This window comes from Paralichthys olivaceus, chromosome 2 (assembly GCF_024713975.1).
Source record: "Paralichthys olivaceus isolate ysfri-2021 chromosome 2, ASM2471397v2, whole genome shotgun sequence".
NCBI classification, from domain to species: Eukaryota; Metazoa; Chordata; class Actinopteri; order Pleuronectiformes; family Paralichthyidae; genus Paralichthys; species Paralichthys olivaceus.
Window position 1 is genome coordinate 23,287,651 of NC_091094.1, and position 17,713 is coordinate 23,305,363.

Genomic DNA, 17,713 nt, shown 5'->3' on the forward strand with positions numbered 1-17,713 from the left:
TTGGAGGTTTATAGATGCACCGTGACCAGCTTACCATGATAAATATGGACAGGCGTGTGAGGCCATGCACGGCTGTCTGGAATGACAGCGGTCAGGACAGCCAAGCATATGGTGGACACAAGCCGCTGGTGATCACACACATGATCGCCACGTGTATGAAGGAGAGCAGTGTGTTCTGGTCCACGTATTGTTATAGTACACAGGGTACAGGATTACTGAGGCATGCGTGGCACATATTTCAGATGTACAAACACGTTAACTTTCCACTTACTTCAGAAAACAAGTTGCCACTTTTCTTAAAATATTGTACAACAAAACATAAATTAACAATACATTTCTATTCAGAAGCCTACCAGCGTATAACCACTATTTACTACTGAGAACCAGTCAGCAGTGGTTATTTTTCAATGTAAGAGCATGCAGGCATTGTGTCTACTGGGAGCTGCACACATACCGTGCTGCACAGACACACACACACACACACACACACACACACACACACACACACACACACACACACACACACACACACACACACACACACACACACATATGTGGAATGCCTGCAGGCAACTAATAATCCCAGTTGATTTCCACGCTCTACGCTGGGGGTTTGGTGAGGTGAAGATGTAGGAAGAGGCAACGACCTCAGTGAGAATCAATCTGTGGGAGTCTACGCTCAGAGACGGCGTCCCAGGGGAAAGTGGGAATTAACTGTCTGCGAGATGTACAATCTCAGCGATATACAATAAGCAGCCTGATCTGATCCTTAAGTCTGATCCAAACATTTAGCTCAGTGGCAGCTTTCACTAATAATATGGATAATATATGTATAGCATTAACATGCATACATACACAGATTTGGTCACTTGGAGGCAGTGGAACAAGCTGTAAACACAACATCTGACATATTATCACTTTAGGATGTTTATACACTGAATGTAAGCAACCATAGACTGTATAGAAAGATGGATGATTTGTCTCCACTTCCTGCCTCTATCCAGAAAGGAAGTTAAAAAATCCCAGATATGAACACTGCCATCGGGCACACTTTGAGCCAGAGTGTGCGCAGTAGCGAAACTTGACCAATCATGAGCCAGTCTGAGTCACAAATAACTGATTAATAAAAACTCAGGGGAGATATTCTCACTTGAACATAAATCAGTGTGATAAAAATGTCAGAAAATGTGTGTAGGCAGGGTTTGTGATCTATTCTGCAGCCAGCCACCAGGTAGCGACGGAGACACTTTGGCTTCACTTTTGAGGAGCAGTCATGTCCTCCATCTTTATGCATGGCAGCAACAGCAGCATTGATTTGGAGGGTTTCCATTCATTTCCCAAATTCAAATTTATTTTAGTCTTCATATGGTTTCTACCAGCTTTCATTGGAAACATCTGGCTCTTTAGCAGCTAAATGCTCCATCGTGTTCACTAGCTAGTCTCTAACTTTGGCTGTGGTGTTGGGAATATACGACAGAGGGTTTATGAGTGCTTCTTCTTAGAAAGCCCCTAGCTGGTGTAACTGGAAATGTTGCTGAGATAATGAGAGTGAAACAAAACACATGGTTGTGGGCCGTAAAACCAAAACATTAAGCTGAAAGGTGCTAAAATGCTCTATATAGCTACAAGGAACTGCAGACTGAAGACCATTTATGTGATCTATTGTAATAATAAAAATAGTGATTATAGCGGCTACAAACTCTGTGTATTAAATAATCAACTCAATAACATTGAGGTCAATATGACAGGGTCAGGATCACATGCTGTCAACTCCTGAGCCAAACAAGCTGGTTTTTCCATTTCAGAGAGTAAAATTCTATTTTTTCATCAGAGATAACATCTATTCACCAGCAGCCTCCTCTTGTCTGGTTAACCTTACAACGTCAACATAACTGTTGTCTAACAGTCTCCGCCTCTCCCTGTCTCCAGCCTGGCACCACGGCCACACGCATCATGACCTCACACCGTCACCCACTCTGATGTCACTCTAGTGTCCATTTCTCAACACATGTCATGTGCTGCACACAAGACTTCAAGGCTCATTCTTTTCAAGCTGTTGTTACACTTTGTCCCTCAAGCCGAGAACAATCGATAGAGGAGGCTGACATATTTACTCTTCACGCTGCAATGCCCCTTTGAGACCAGCAGATGGGGAAATTGCATGGCACCACAGCCCTGAGGAATAAAGAGAGGAAATACATTTAGCTTGGAAATTGTGTGGTAAATTATGCTGTCTGGAGGGCTTTCCTATTACCTTTATACCAATGTCATGCCCTTTCTCCTAATATAAGGGCCTCATTTCATTGGTGATGTCTGGATCAAAAGTTTAATAAGAATCCAGACAGACAGGCTGTTACAATTTAGCCCCCTGCTCGGCTCAGTCCCAGAAGTTCAGTATTAATAGGCCTGAATCTGTTGAGAATACACGGCAGGGCATAGTGGGGGCAGCCGCGCTGCCAAGATCGTCAAAGATCCCTGTCCCCCGGCTCATTTCAACACGGGATGGCAATTACCGTGTACAGTAAGTGGTAGATTAATTGTCTAAAAGGGGAAGGCCTCCTAGTGGATGTGACAGAGCCGGAGCAGAGCAGGCAAACAGCTATCCTCCACATGGGCCTGCAGATGATGAGCTATGCCACATACTGAGACTGCAGCTGACACATGCATATGCAGTTTGCCAGACACACTCACACATGCTGGATGGTTAACTTATAATGTCCTTGCCTCACAGGACCCTGCCCGCACGCTCATGTTGCTTCATGACTGTCAGTCTCAGTTAGAAACGGAGCAGATGGACACAGCTGTCAGAAATCATGACACTTGATATGAGTGCAATTTGTCATCATGCATCATACATGAAGAGATTACGTTCATAAAACATGAAAGAGGGACATCTCTGGTCATGCATAGAATATGCCCCACTTTTTAATGGCTTCTTCATGTCTCACACACAATGTGAGTGAAATGAAAATCAAATAATCAAATCACTTGTTCTCTCTTTATCGTTCAGTTGTTTCTTCTCCCCTTAACATACAGCTGTTTTTTTCTTTATGTTCAATCCGTAAATTACAACAAAAAGAACTGAAATAAATTAAACTGTACGTCTGCCCCTCAGGCGCTCAGATTTCACAACCATCCCAGTAAGTGAGAGGCTGCCATTATCCTTCATGACTGAAATTGTCACTGCGTCTGTTTAAGAAACCACAAGACATTTTAATTACAGCCAATTAACACCATGTGATAAAGCTCCATTTGGCAAGTGAATGGAGAGACAGAAAAGCTTTTTGTGTGTGTTTAGGCGGTGCAGTCAGCCCAGCTTTGTGTGGCCAGGCAGGGGGTATGGAAAAAAACTGAAAGAAAAAGAAGGCAGGGGAGAGAGGGCTCAGGGCTTCATGCTGCCACCATCCACCTATCGGCTTGTCAGGCTGTGTCTGGGGATTTGGGGCCAACTCCTCTTGCTGCATGGGACGGTGCTCAGGGCCACCCTGGAGGCCACAGGCCATGACAAACCACGTGTGTGTATAACCCAGATGCTACGAAGAGGAGGAGGTCAGACCGGGGTAAGCTTGTGGGAGGCAGAGGCCGTGGTGTCAGTCAACAGCCCTGCACTGTCTGCTGCTATAAAACTTTGCCCTGAGGGATTGTGGGTCTCTAGATTTGCCCCGACGTTTCTTAGAAGAAGCATAAAGCGCCTGTGTTATTAGTTTTCAATATCATAGTCAAGCTATGGAAAACATGAATGGCCACTATGGACATCTCCACAGGCGCCCAAATGAAACAAAGAGAGAGCAACAAAGATGGGGGGGGGGGGGGGGGGGGGGCACCACAAGTGAGGGGCTGTTATGAGCCTCAAGGCGACGGATGGGATTCAATTATTGCATGGAAGAAAAAATACAGAGTAATTTATCATGGTTTGGCTTTTGAGATATGTAAAAAAATATATAATTAACTTCTACATGATATAAAAATGCAATTTGCATATTTTGTAGAAGATCAAATAAATATAAAGACTTTTATAAATTATCTGTCAGGCAACAAACAATCAGTTCACGTATAGCTCACACTGTGGATGTACACAAAGCTGTCTTCATCAGTTTAGAGCTATGCTGGGAATCACACCAGGCCTTGCTCTGTGAGCTTTCAAGAATTAATGGCCATGTAGGAAAAATATAAATGAGTTAAGACAATTACGTGTTCAGTTTCCATCTATAATTGTGAAAAATGCTCAAGGGGAAGCATGTGGTGAAGGAGGAAAAGGTCACAGTTCATAATAAGCTTTTTAATATGATAGATAAAGAGCTGTGAATCCGAAACCTCAACCTTTCGCTAAAAAAAGACTAATTCTCGTTAAACTGTTACCATGGATAATTACACAATACTGTCTGGTTGCTTCACCAGAATTTTGTAACATTCTATTAGTGGATCTCCACTTCGTTCCTGACATGTTGCCCAGTGGTGATTGTTATCTGTTTTTAGACCTGGAGAAATCTGACCCGTATAATGTACAGTATAATAATCTAGTTTAATCTCCATCCATTCATCCTTCCATCCATCCATCCATCCATCCATCCATCCATCCACTTCCACTAAGGGCTTAGGTTGCAGAGGTTGCTTGCCAAGTAGGGAATCCCAGATGTCCCTCTCCCTAGCCACGCTTTCCAGCTCTTCCTGGGGGATCCCAGGGCGATCTCATGCCACTGAAGTTGGGTTTCCACCTCAGGGTCTCCTCTGGGTTTGGCATGCCCGGTAAACCTACAAAGGATGGCGCCCAGGAGGCATCCTGACTAGATGCCGGAACCACTTTCAACATAAAAGAGCAGCGGTTCTACTCCGAGCTCCGAGTTTAATCTGATACCAGAAATTGTGCACCTCACACGTGTGGGGTCATGAACTCTTATGAACAGTTCTTTACTCTCGACACACAGGACAAGAGTCTCAATCCATTTTGTGGCAACACTCTGGAAAAAGCTGATTTCTGGCGGCTGATATCTGCATTAAGATGATGTACAGTTTGGTTTATCACTCTTGATCCACTTAACTAACTAGATAATCAGATCAGTTACATAGCTTTATCTGGCCAGACCACACGTGCCTGGTAGAGCACAACTGATCCAGACGTACTGAATGCAGAAAACTGCTCTCTGCATGCTAACATGCAGCATGCAGACAGAAAGCAGAACCTGTGTGGCTCAAACAGGCGTCACAAAGCCAGTGGTCTTAGAAGAATACTAACGCCTTTCTTTCTTTTTCATCCTGCTGTATAAATACAAAAGCTCTCCATGGGCTAAAAGCTCTTAAAGGTTCCAGCTCTGTCAGAGCGATTTGAAGAGGTGCTGTGATTTGAAGAGAGGGGACCTTCACTCAGAGTCAAATGAGGACTTGTAAGAAGGTACAGTAGAGCCTGTGGAACAAAGAGCCTCAGAGCTGGGCATCTGTTCCAGGTTTGCTGCTGCTGCTATGTCTTATTCAATAATTTGAACTCATCGGATATTCTGAAGCAGCTGCTACACTGCAGAATGAAAACATGTCTCATTATTGCATCCATCACATGGACAAATACACGTTTTAACCGAGCAAATATTCTCAGAGTTAAATCCCAGTGGCTGAAGCCAAATATTTGAAGAGCAAAAGAGGCACCATGTAAAAAATACATATATATACAAATATATAAAAACTTGAAAATGCACAGTAAATGTTATATTATAACGTATATATTATGAATAGGCCAAATTAATATATGAAGAATGAAATGCATGGAGTGCAACGATGACCATAAGATAATTTTCATCTGACGTTACAGTTCCACTCAACTCTACATTTAATTCTTCAGCTAATTGCTTTTTATTTTAGGCACACAACTTTACTGATTTGTTTTCTGCCCCAGCTTTAGGAATTTGATCTGATCATTTCAATTTGCCAGCAAATCCAGCCAAAATAAAAAATAAAATACCTGAAACACACTGTATACCACCTGGACAGTAGGTGGCAGAGAGACAGTTGGGAATTTAAAAAGTGGACACTTTAGCTCCAAGCAAAACGATCGTAACGTACAACGAGTTGGAGGAGACCAGAGCAGAGGTAAAAGAAATGTGAATTTGGAAACATGACTTCAAATGTCTCCTGAATGTGTGGGACAATGCTTGCTAACATGCAATAACATATAACGTCATATTACTGACTGACATATTAGTGTATGTCAGTGTTGTGTTTCAAATTTGAAATAAAAATGTAATATAAAGTACTGAAGTTTAACTCTGTGACATGAGCTCACTTCTGCTTTTTCAGTGTTTTTCCTTTACTGCTGCAATTCAGATTACAAGAATGTACATTGTACAGAGAAGTAGCCCCAGCTAGAGAACCGAAGCTACAGTTATTTACTGAGAGTGAAACATTTCCTTTTCTGCCATGTGCCACGTCATTACTGATTCTCCTATTCTGATGACACTGGCAGCCTTGAAATAGACATTTTTCTCTTCCGATCAGTTACCCATGCACTGTAAAAGCTGTATCTGGGTATTATTAGCATTACCAGGGAATGCCTGTAATTTCATTTTTACCATGCACACAGATCATCAGTCATCCGGAGAGCTAAATAAATTACAAGGGTTCCATGCTTATCAACAGATGTGGAACATTATGTCGAACACAGTGTGGAGATGAGGCTTCACCGAGTTCAACAGAGATTTACACAACTGAAATAATTATTAGGCTTGTTTTTTTGGCAACATGTAAAATTCCTCTAAATTTTGATTATTATGTGACTCAATGTGATAATCTACATATATTCTCAATATGAAAGAATCTATTGATTACTCTCTTTATTTAATCTTTATTTAGTCTTTAAAAGTTAAAAAACCTTAATTTCCCATGGCCCAGGTCTAAAAATGATTAGTTTTGTCTGTCCAGCAGTGCAAAAACAAGATATATTCAAGGAACAATTCATTCAAACGTTTAAAAACGAGCTAACATTTGAGAAAATATGTCAAATAATCAAACTGTTTCTCAGACAGTTTGCTTGAGAACTGACTTCATTGATTAGTCAAGTGTCAAACTTTGTTAAACCAATAATGAACTTATCCTTTCAGCCCTACTGCCCACCACTCTACCCAGCCTGGTCAGACAGATGCACACTGTATATAAATGTATTAGCACACATGCTTACACCACATTTCATTTCTCCCAGTCTAACAACCACTGCCCTCCCCTGGGGATACACTATCATCTTTCCTCCCACTGCGCTCGACACCTGTTACAACTGTGCTCTGCACACCATCAGCGGATCCACTTTCTACCAGGCCACAGTGTCACCAAACACTGTCCTGACATCACTCACTTCTGCCCACTGACTATAACTGAAGAGGCTAATGTTGCTGGTGGACAACACAACACATTGTTGCACACTTTTGTAAATATAAGAGGTGTTCTGCTGCAGTAGAGTATAGGATTGGAATAGATGTACACATGCGCAGATGGGATAACACACGTTTGAAAAGAAAATAGCTGAGCCTCTGAGCAACACAATGGACCTTTGAAAAGGCCTTCAAAACAAAGGCAGCTCTTTCTATTGAGTTACTGGGTTTATTTCAACATGGTTTCCTCGTCAACCTTATCACCATGCACCTGCATCTTCTCCATATTTACTGCTAACACGTCTCTCTCCGCTGCCCTCCATCCCTGTCACAGAGCTCAGCCCGGCCTGTCTGAGTGGACCAGCGGGGTGCTCGGCTTTGGTCTACAGGGCAGGTGATGACTTCCCTCGCCTCTCCCCGCCGCCCCCTCCTCTTCATCCTCCTCATGCAGAGCTGCAGCGGTGAAGGTGACTGCAGCTGGATGATTTCTTTCTTTCTAAACTGCAGGGGATTTGAATTGGAGGGTGAGTGGTGCCTGGGATTTAGTGTGTGTGTGTGTGTGTGTGTGTAAGAGAGTATCGGTCTATAGGTGGGGGGTATTGCTTGCCGGTATTAACCCAGTAAAAGAGGAGTCTCATATAACACTCCATTAATGATGAATGCTAAGCTCTAATGGGTGGTGCACCTAAACATCCTCCGTCTCCATTGTCTAGCACACGATGGCTCCAAAACTACACATTGAACAGACAAAAGAACCCAAACTAAATTAATGCACGAGGAAAGGTTTGGAAAAAAAATAAAAAATCTAGCACAGCAGCTCAACAGGAAATTACTTTGTGGGGGGCTGGTGAAATCCAAAGCATCCCATATTCAGTCTTTTCCCATATTCATGTCTCCTGTGAGTCTTTTCACCGTGCCCCCACCCCTTCTGGCACTGAACATGTGAAACACTCACATGGGGTTTTTTAAGCATTGAGCAGTATTGATCACTGTAGGTCCAGGGCTGTGGGGTACATCTGCTGTAGGAGCGTTGGCTGTTTTTGTGTTTATGTGTGTGTTTTTTTCTAAACTCGACACCATGTATCTCTCTGTTTGCGCCTGAGAGGGTAATAATAGCAGCTCAGGTCCTCTCCGTCCACCTCCCCCCTCCTTTACCTTACACACACTCAGGGTGATTGGAGTCTCATTCTGGTCATTATCGTTCAGGCTTTTAAACATCCTCTCAACATCATCACCTCAGAGCTGTGTGTGTGTGTGTGCGTGTGCGTGTGTGTGTGTGTGTGTGTGTGTGTGTGTGCATATAGGTGAAAGAGAGTTCATGTGATCTCTATATTGTGTATTTAAGAGGAAAATAGGAAGAAACGGAGAGTGATCACAAAAAAGGCATGGATGGATAGATTGAGAGAGTCACACAAGCAGCAAAATTACAGGAAAGACTCCCCCCTCATACCCACCGCCGCCCACCACTTATTCTATCCAAAAAGCTCCCAGGCAAGCCAACAGCAGCACAGACGGAGAAGAAGGTGGTAGAAGCCTTTTCTTTGTTGTTATTTTCATTTTCTCAGCCTCACAGCAATTACATCCCAGTCTAAGAGACTGAGAGGAGGAGGAGGTAAACACAAACAGAGAGGGGGAATATTCCTCTCTGGAATGTAATGCTGCATGAATCTGTTGGGTTCAAGGCCCCCTCCATTGCTACAGGAGGAAGGCCCTCCCGGCTACATCTCACCTGCCCACCTGTGCAGCAGTGTAGGCCTACAAGATTTTGATTTCAGAAGTGTGAGAAATACTTAGAGCTAAGTGGACAAAGATATGATGTTGAAGAAATAGTAAAAAGTCAAAAAGACAATTACGTTTTTGGTCTCAAAAATTGTCCTCAGCTTGTTACAGACTTAAACTCCTGCCTTTCACAGGAGACAAGAGATTGTCCGGGTCAGATTCATTCCCATATTCATTCCCCCGTGAAAACCCATAACAGGTGCTTTACAAAATATTCACAAGGCAAATGGCATCATAGCAACGATTCAGATGCAATGTGATGTAAACAAGGACCAATCAGGAACCACTTTCAGTCCTTGAAGTTCTTCATAGTGTTGTATTTGCTTATGCTTGCAAAATAGACAGAAATATCTGAGAGGAAAATAAAATATTTACAACTATTAACAGAAATGTTACTGTGGGGCAACTAAAGATTGATTGAATGATGATTAGTGCTTCATCTTCCAATTATCTTCTGGATTAATAACTGGATTTCTCTGTCTATAAAACAAGGTTTCAACTAATAATACAATACAATACAACCATCATTTCAATCTATTTTTATGTCAGGCAGGAAAATGTAACTATCAAACCTTTTGTGCTTGAAATGTGTAATAAATGAATCAAATATAAAGATAGCTGCAGGTATTTTCTCACTTCACAGACTAAGTGTTGCAGCTCAAAAGTGTCTTCATGATGGATACACCTGGAGTCCACACTACATGGTCGATTTTTTAAGATCCCTTCAGCATAAAAATGCTCCATTTTAGTTTGAAAACTCTGGTGCAGCATTTAAGTCTGAACAGGCATAAAATTGAGATGTTTGGAAACGATTACATAGACACTCACAGCCGCTTGCTGATTGGGTCTTTTCGGTCACAACGTAGCCTTCACTGATTCCTTGGGCTCCTATCGAATGACACTTGATTTGGAAGAAAACCGGCATTATGGTACAGTGCACCTTCACATACTCAAATGCAAGGTGGATATCGCTCATATGGACAGTGATCATTTTAGTTTGAAAACGTAGTAGCCTCACTGAGGGTTGTTCCACTGGTCTTTCTGAAAATGTAACACATCTTCCTATCATCATTTCTGTCCATATTTCTCATTAAAACAGTTGTCTTCATGATGGGAAAATAATGATGTATCACCGACTGTTTCACCTAATTTGTGTTGGCTGTTGTACTCGTGCAAACCATGCACCTTTGGAATTGTGATTAATTTCCCGCTAACATCCCCCAGAGACAGGAGGCTTTTACTCTGAAGTGCCCGGGTCAATAGCGATGGAAACACATGGGTAACCTATAAATCTATCCTACTGTCCATTCTTTAAATAATTCATAAGGACGTGAGCTTAAACGCTGCATTTTGAGGGGAGTTTGTCCACAGGCCAGTGGCTGTCCTTAAACAGATTGGGGCTTGTTTTAATGCAGTTGCATTCATTTAAACGACATGGAAACTGGCTCCCAGAGGAATTCCCAACCAACTGAGAGACACTCTCCGGGGCTGGTGTTAGTGTTTTCTGCTTTATTCTGAAGGGAAATAAACAGGAATATTTTACATAACCACATTAAAGGACCAAAATCCCTCAGAAATCAAAACGATTTTTCACCCTCAAACTCTTTGCACGTGTGATTTCTTGTAAGTAGGAGCCATAAATTTTGATGCACACAATGAATGTGGGATGTTTCACAATGTCTTGTGGTCTAAATGTGAAACTAAGGTCTAGACTCTTTGTTTTACTCAGGATGTCCTGTCTAAGGGGACAAAGCAGACATGAAACAAGGAAGAGAGAAGTTGCGCCTGCTGAGCTGGTCCACAGCCGAGGCACAGATTCCTGTTGACACAACTTTCGGAATGAACCATGTTTTCAGTGATTATGTTACAGGCTCGAGCAGCACTGAGGACATTTACAGCAAATGTGGCAGGACTGATTCTGGGAGGAACTTTTTTACTAACGCCTCTTTACACCGATGTCCCCTCTCCCTTTGGGATCTAAATTGATTTGCACTGTAAAGCCCATAGATTACTGTTGACCCACAAACACATTTACTAGAAAACACTCCAGTGTCTGTCCCTGAATTAGGCCTCCGGCTGCAAGCCTGTTTACCATAGCTATATTAAAGTGCTAATCCACAACATCCATGTTTTTCCAAATGTGACATCAGCTGAGCACTCTTTGCCATGCTGCTTTTTTTGCTTTGCTCAATCACATGTCCATTAAGTTATGTGACATATTTTTGCTTAGCTGAATAAAGTGAGACTATTTAACCTTTGAGAGTATGAAAAATCCAGTTCAACAAATAAAACATTCAAGTCGTAAACAGCAAAATACACTATCCTGTTGTGTATCAGTTTCACACACTCATCACAGATTTTGCTGCTAAGGCCTTACGGTCTGGTATGTCACTAGCTTGTGGTGGCTAATTTAGGCCATTATACCATGAAATGCACAGTCCTGAATAGGTTAGAAACAAACTGTTTATAAAGATGTTCGATGTGTGTCCACTTCCTGCCATATCTAAAATTGAAGCCAAAATATCCCAGATACGCAGGCTGCCATCTTGCATTTTTTGGAGCCAGAGTCTGCACAATAGCTTCCCACCGATACACAGACTTGACCAATTGCAAGTTAGTCTCAGATGTCAATCATGACATTTTACCCCCTTTTTATATCATTAAACAATTAATTGAAGCCAAACTTACAGAAAGTGAGCACTTGGACATGATAAGATCTATCTAAAAGAACAGAAACCATCCTTGAAAAAGATATATTAAATGTGAACTTTGACTTTTTAGGTTGGTTCATGCCCCATCCACTAACTGAGTTGAGGTTTAGGAGCTATACTGCAGCCAGCCACCAGGAGGTGATCCAGACACTCTGGCTTCACTTTGGGGGAGCAGTCATTGTCCATCTGTACAGTCAAAGGTAAGCAAGTTTTGGATTAGCATGTAGCTAAATTATAGATTTAGATTTAGCCAAAATGCTAAGCTATTTTATAGCAAACAATAGGTTAGAATTTAGTCTTTGAAGGGACAATCCACCTCACTACCTGAGTCCTTCTCTGTCCTATTTAGCCCATTAAGTATTTAAAAATAACCCTGATGATGTTATACAGTATTATAGGATGCAGTGTTATAGTGTTTTACTCATTAAAATTCTGGACAGACTGACCTCTTACAACCCATGAAACACCAACCCGACATTGACATATTTGATTTCTTCATATTAGGCATACTGTATACAAGTCATGCTGTCACCTGAAAATAAAGGCAGCACAATGCCTGGATTTAACTTACAAACATTCCCATTTACATTCACTGTCACCTGCCATGATTCTGACTGGGATCTTTCAGCGCTGAGATAATCTGTTGTCAGAACCAGTCAGGCAGGAACTTGTTTTCTAGCAGAAGTGCTGAATTATGCGAACCTGCATGACAACAGTATCACGTAACCTAACTGACAAATGCTCTCATTCAAATCTGTGCACAGAGCGTTATAATGAAGACGTGTGGGAAAAAGAAAGAAAAATGCTGATGAGCAACTTTTTACACAAAACAGGGCCTTGGATGAGAGGTGGTGGGAACGCATCATCAGCTGAGGTCACACTCCCCAGGTGGACTGGATGTGGTGTTTAAATCTTGTTTGCACTTGCAAAGACACGGACAAGGTCTGTTAATGGCCCCTGATTGGCAAATATACTGCTATTTGTGGCGAACAGCGGCGTTGGAAAATTCTGTGACGGTTAATAGCTTTATTGAATCAGAAGCGCTGACCCCATTAAAAAGCAGCTGAACATCCTGGACTAAAGTCAACACAAAGCGGCGCTGCCTTTGCACTTTGTGTGTGCGCGCGTGTGTGTGTCACAGAGAGAGAAAGAGGCAGCACATGTTTCTCTCGTGAGGCACAAATTCAGTGTAGTCACTGTGCCTTTGTTATCACTCACTGGCGTCCTGTCATTGGATTTCCTCATGTCAGACCTGCTGCGTGTAACACCAAAGTGACACTGAAGACCACAGCACCTTTTAAATATACCTCACATTTAGGAGATCTGTTCAAATGTAGTCATTCCCCTGTTGTTGTGGGTTTTTTCATGGTGTGAGCTGACACAAGACCCACACAGGATATCACATGCCTGCCTGCCCATTGTTTGTATGGTCCCGGAAACAGGATATTCACAAAGAGGACAGCACACCAGCTGACCACAGACCAGAGAGAATGAAGAGAGTGTGTGTGTTTCTAACTTTAAGACATAAAGTACACTACAATACAATACATGCTCATGAAGGTGTATTATGGGTATCACTGAAGTGACCTCGCTCCAGGTCACTGTGTTAAAATCTGTCCTGAGCAACTCCACTACACCTTTCTGACAAGCAGGGCCCCCCTCACTCATGTTGACATGTCAACAGCTCAAAAACCAGCTGGCATTCCCTCAGCTTAAATAAAATGATGTGGCTCCATGTTGGGTTTAGGGTTGGCTGGGATTAATTGATGCTAAAACACATGCATGCAGTGTTTAACTGATGTGATGATGCTACTTGTTTCTATGCGGGGATTGTGCGTAAAATAGCGCATCTGAAGCTCCAAATGAACCCAAATACGCTCTAAAATATCGAATGAGAGCAAAAAGCGCAAGTTGTTGTTAATGCATGACAACAAAACAAACTGGAGAGGCTGCTTACAGGTGATCACACCATTATACTAGTGTCGCTGTTTGTTCTACTCTTAGAAATAAAAAAGGCATTTAGGAAAGTAAAGAAACGGTTCTCACCTTTTGTTGTCTTTTGTTGTGATCTGATTGTTCCCACTTTTATTGTCTGTCCGCAGAGCGTCTCCGCCGGCGCTCACATAAATCCACCTCTGTCCCCACAGCACCAGCGCTGCTTTTTGTTCCAATGAATGGAGAGTTGCTTCTGCAGGGCTCAGATGAAAAGTGAAGCGAGGGAAGCGGCTGCCTGTTCGGCATTAGTAACCCTGTCTCCACGCACTGAGCGTCAGTCCTGTCCGGATCCCCGCCTCCTCTCCTCTCCTCTCCTCTCCTCTCCTCTAGCGTCCACAGATTCGGGATGGGACAGATGGATCTTCGCCCGCTGCTGCTGCCTCAGTGCGCCGTGTTTGGCCACTGGAGGAGCGCTCCCTGCTGTACAGCTGAGCACAGACCTGAACTGAACTGTTGGCTCTGAGCAGAGCGCATACATTCAATCAAGCTTCACTCACTCATCGTTATCAGTTCACTAAATTTGTGTGATTCATGAGTGATGAAAATGTCCCCAAAAAACCCCAAGAAAACACTTGGTATGTGTATTGTATATATTGCCTCAGTGCAGAAGCTGGTTCTGTTTGGATGTGATACATTCAAAATGTTTGTGTTGTTTAAACATCTCTGGGACTTTCCACATTAACAACAAACAAAAAAGCTACCCTAGCCTTCAAAGGTTTGAGGAAAATAATAATAAAAACTAGGACATATATCATATGTCAACTCTGTGACTGCTGTTGAAAACTTCAAGTTTCTGGGCTCCACAATCTCCCGGGACCTGAAGTGGGAGACCAACACAGTCACCATCATCAAAAAGGCCCAGCAGAGGTTGTACTTCCTGCGCCAGCTCAGGAAGCTCAACCTGCCTGAGGAGCTGCTGTCACAATTCTACTCTGCCATCATTCAGTCTGTTCTCTGCTCCTCAATCACTGTTTGGTTTGGATTGGCCACAAAACAGGAGAAGAACAGGCTGCAACGGACAATAAGGACTGCAGAGAAAATGATTGGTGTCAGCCTGCCCTCCATCCAGGACCTGTACCTGACCAGAGTCAGGAAATGGGCAGGTAACATCTCTGCAGACCCATCACACCCTGGATACAAACTGTTTAAACTTCTCCCCTCCGGTAGGCGCTACAGAACACCATACGCTAAAACATCCCGTTTTAAGAACAGCCTTTTCCCTCGTGCTGTCTCTGTGTCAAACAGCTAAACCGGACTCAAATATCAGAAACATCATCTGTAATATATATGTACATTCAATATACTGTACAAACTGTATATGTATATTTATTATTTCATCCTTGCACTATGCACCATTTGCACCAACCATTTAGCTTTTGTGTACATGTACATAGCTTTTGTTATTGTCTTTTGTCCTTGTTCATCTCTGTTTGTTTGTCGTTTTTTTTAAACTGTTGCACTAAGAGAACAAAGAAAAACTGGAGTCAAATTCCTTGTGTGTATTCACATACCTGGCTATAAAGTGATTCTGATATATTGATCATAACATCTCCCTGGTACATTGTTTTTGATTGTATGTGTTCATATTTGCTATTTCTACTAACGAACTGCATGACAAACCAACCAATCAACCAAACAAACAAACTAAACCAAACTAAACCAACCAAACCAACCTCCTGTTGGATGAAGCTGTAAGGGGCAGTTGTTCTGAATTATAGTTTTACATTTATATTGCATACCATGTATTGAAGCATTCCAACAGACAGCCTCAGCTCACGTGTGGATTATTATGTGTGGATCAGGGGCGAAATTTGTTTACGCAAATACTCCAATGCAAATATATAGCTTGGTCCAACTGTGGTTTTTGCCTGAGCACGTCTAGTGTGCTCCTCATTGGACAGTTGCTGTGTCTAGGCTACACTGAATTGCCAGCAGTAGCAGCACTGCCCTGAGGTCCATTACATAAGGAGATAATATTGATTTGAGAAGGTGGCCTGGTGGCCCAAAATCCGCCATAAACCCTCTTACAGCACAAGCTTTACAGTGTTTTAACAGTGTATAAACAATGAGTGTGCTATATATAGTGTCCAACCCTTCAAGCACTAGCATGAAGGAAGCCGGTCCCCAACAAACCCACCATGCACCACTTACACTAGCACCAAACAGCAGATAGATACAATTATTTACAGGCTGTATTTAGCAGCTGAAACCAGTACACTGCTGAAGAGAGGTTGAACACTGGAATTAATTAACCAGTTGACCACAAAACTTATGACTGTATATGAAGACTTTTGTTTACTCTTGAGTCTGCTAGATGTGTTTGGTAATACATTTATTTATCAAACTACTTTGGCAACAGTATATTAGTGATGGGTTGCGATATAAAATTGCAGTATTATCCCATGTCTTTTACATCTATTTTGAAAATAGACCTTCTGTGAGTCTATGGTCATTTATGTACCATTAATGTGACTTTAGGAGCCAACAGCAATCTTGCTGTGAGCTGCAAATAATAAAATCAATGGACCCTGATTTTACTGAACTAAATTTAAAAAAAGTTCTTAGAAAAGTCTTGAGGTATTAGCTATTATTTGTAATTTGAAGTGGAAATAATAGAAAATGGACATGATGGTAATGGTGCACACGTTCGTGGGAACATTACATGTCCCATTTTGAACATGTTGAAGATTTTCCTATGACTCCAGTGTGAGGGGAAGGAAAGGAGTGCCATGCTGTTGTGGCTCGGTGGCAGGCAGAACAATGGAAAGGCCCACAAAAACTGCAGGGGCAAAGGAAATGGGAGGGATGAAAACTGTCCAGTTTATTATAAAACCGGTTGAACCAAGTGTCAGGTCGTCTACGGGGTGACGCACCCTTGTCTATCTCAGCTGTGCATACACACAGAGGAGAAAAAGAAAGAAAATAAAAGACACACAAAAGATGAGTCTTCATGTCGAGGCAAAGGCCGGTTGTGTTACAGGAGGGAAAATGCTTTCTTCAAAGACTAAATGAGTCACCGCAGGGACGGCCCCCATCCCCCTCCCCATTTGTGAGGATTTCTGCAAGGCCGTGATTAGGCTCACCCCAGTGCCATGTGTGCACCAAGTACCCCCCCAGCCCCCCACGTCATCCCCTCCAATCTCTGCCTTGCCTTAGCTCCCAATGAGATTAGCCCGGTAGCTATTGTTCTGATGACACTTAATTTAAGCTATACTCTCATTATGATAATACAAAGAAAGCACTGCATGACTTGGTGGTTTTAAAGAATGAAATATTTGTAGTAAACACTGATTTTGGTTTATATGATGAAATCAAACATTAAAACAGTACAGAAATATAAGCAACAAAAAAAAAAAGATTCTAACAAAGAAAATTTTTATTCATGTCTCTCCAAAATACTTGTGATGAGATGTTTTATAGCTCAGAAGTCATTAAGTGCCCTCACTTAATCATTATTAACATGACACCTCGGGTTTAAATCTTGAGTTAAACAACTGAGAAGAAAACAAAGAACGGAAACAGCCTGTGCCGGGGGAGGAAATTATGAATTTTAAGGACAAGGGGATTATGTTGTTCTCGTGGAACAGATGTTAACATGGAGAGGTCGATCCTCCTGAGAGCGGCCCCTCACACACACTGTCCCGCAGTCGCTGGCCCATTGTCAATGTGCATCCTCTCTTCTCAGTCTTTGGTTGCATATCGCCCCCACCCCACCCCCATCCAAGACAGATTAACTCTACCCCATGCCATCAGCTTTGACCTTGATGGGCTCCTAATGTCATCCACTTGTGCTTTGACAGACGTGAGCTCTTGCCAACTTTCATGCTTCCTCCTGAAGCAACCTCCACGCATTCATGATTAGTTGGGATAAATAAAGGA

The 17,713-nt window shown here is 42.4% G+C and overlaps 1 protein-coding gene across 2 annotated transcripts in view; it reads right to left on the reverse strand.

Moving 5' to 3' along the window:
• Positions 1-14,200, reverse strand: part of frmd4ba (FERM domain containing 4Ba) — a 45,223-nt gene extending 31,023 nt beyond the window's left edge. Inside the window, exon 1 of one of the 2 annotated variants that reach the window (XM_069512576.1) lies at positions 13,886-14,200. The gene's annotated coding sequence lies outside the window, so the exon portion shown is untranslated. The remainder of the gene's footprint in view (positions 1-13,885) is intronic. The other variant, XM_069512574.1, reaches the window with a different exon arrangement.
• Between the last annotated feature and the right edge of the window lie 3,513 nt (positions 14,201-17,713).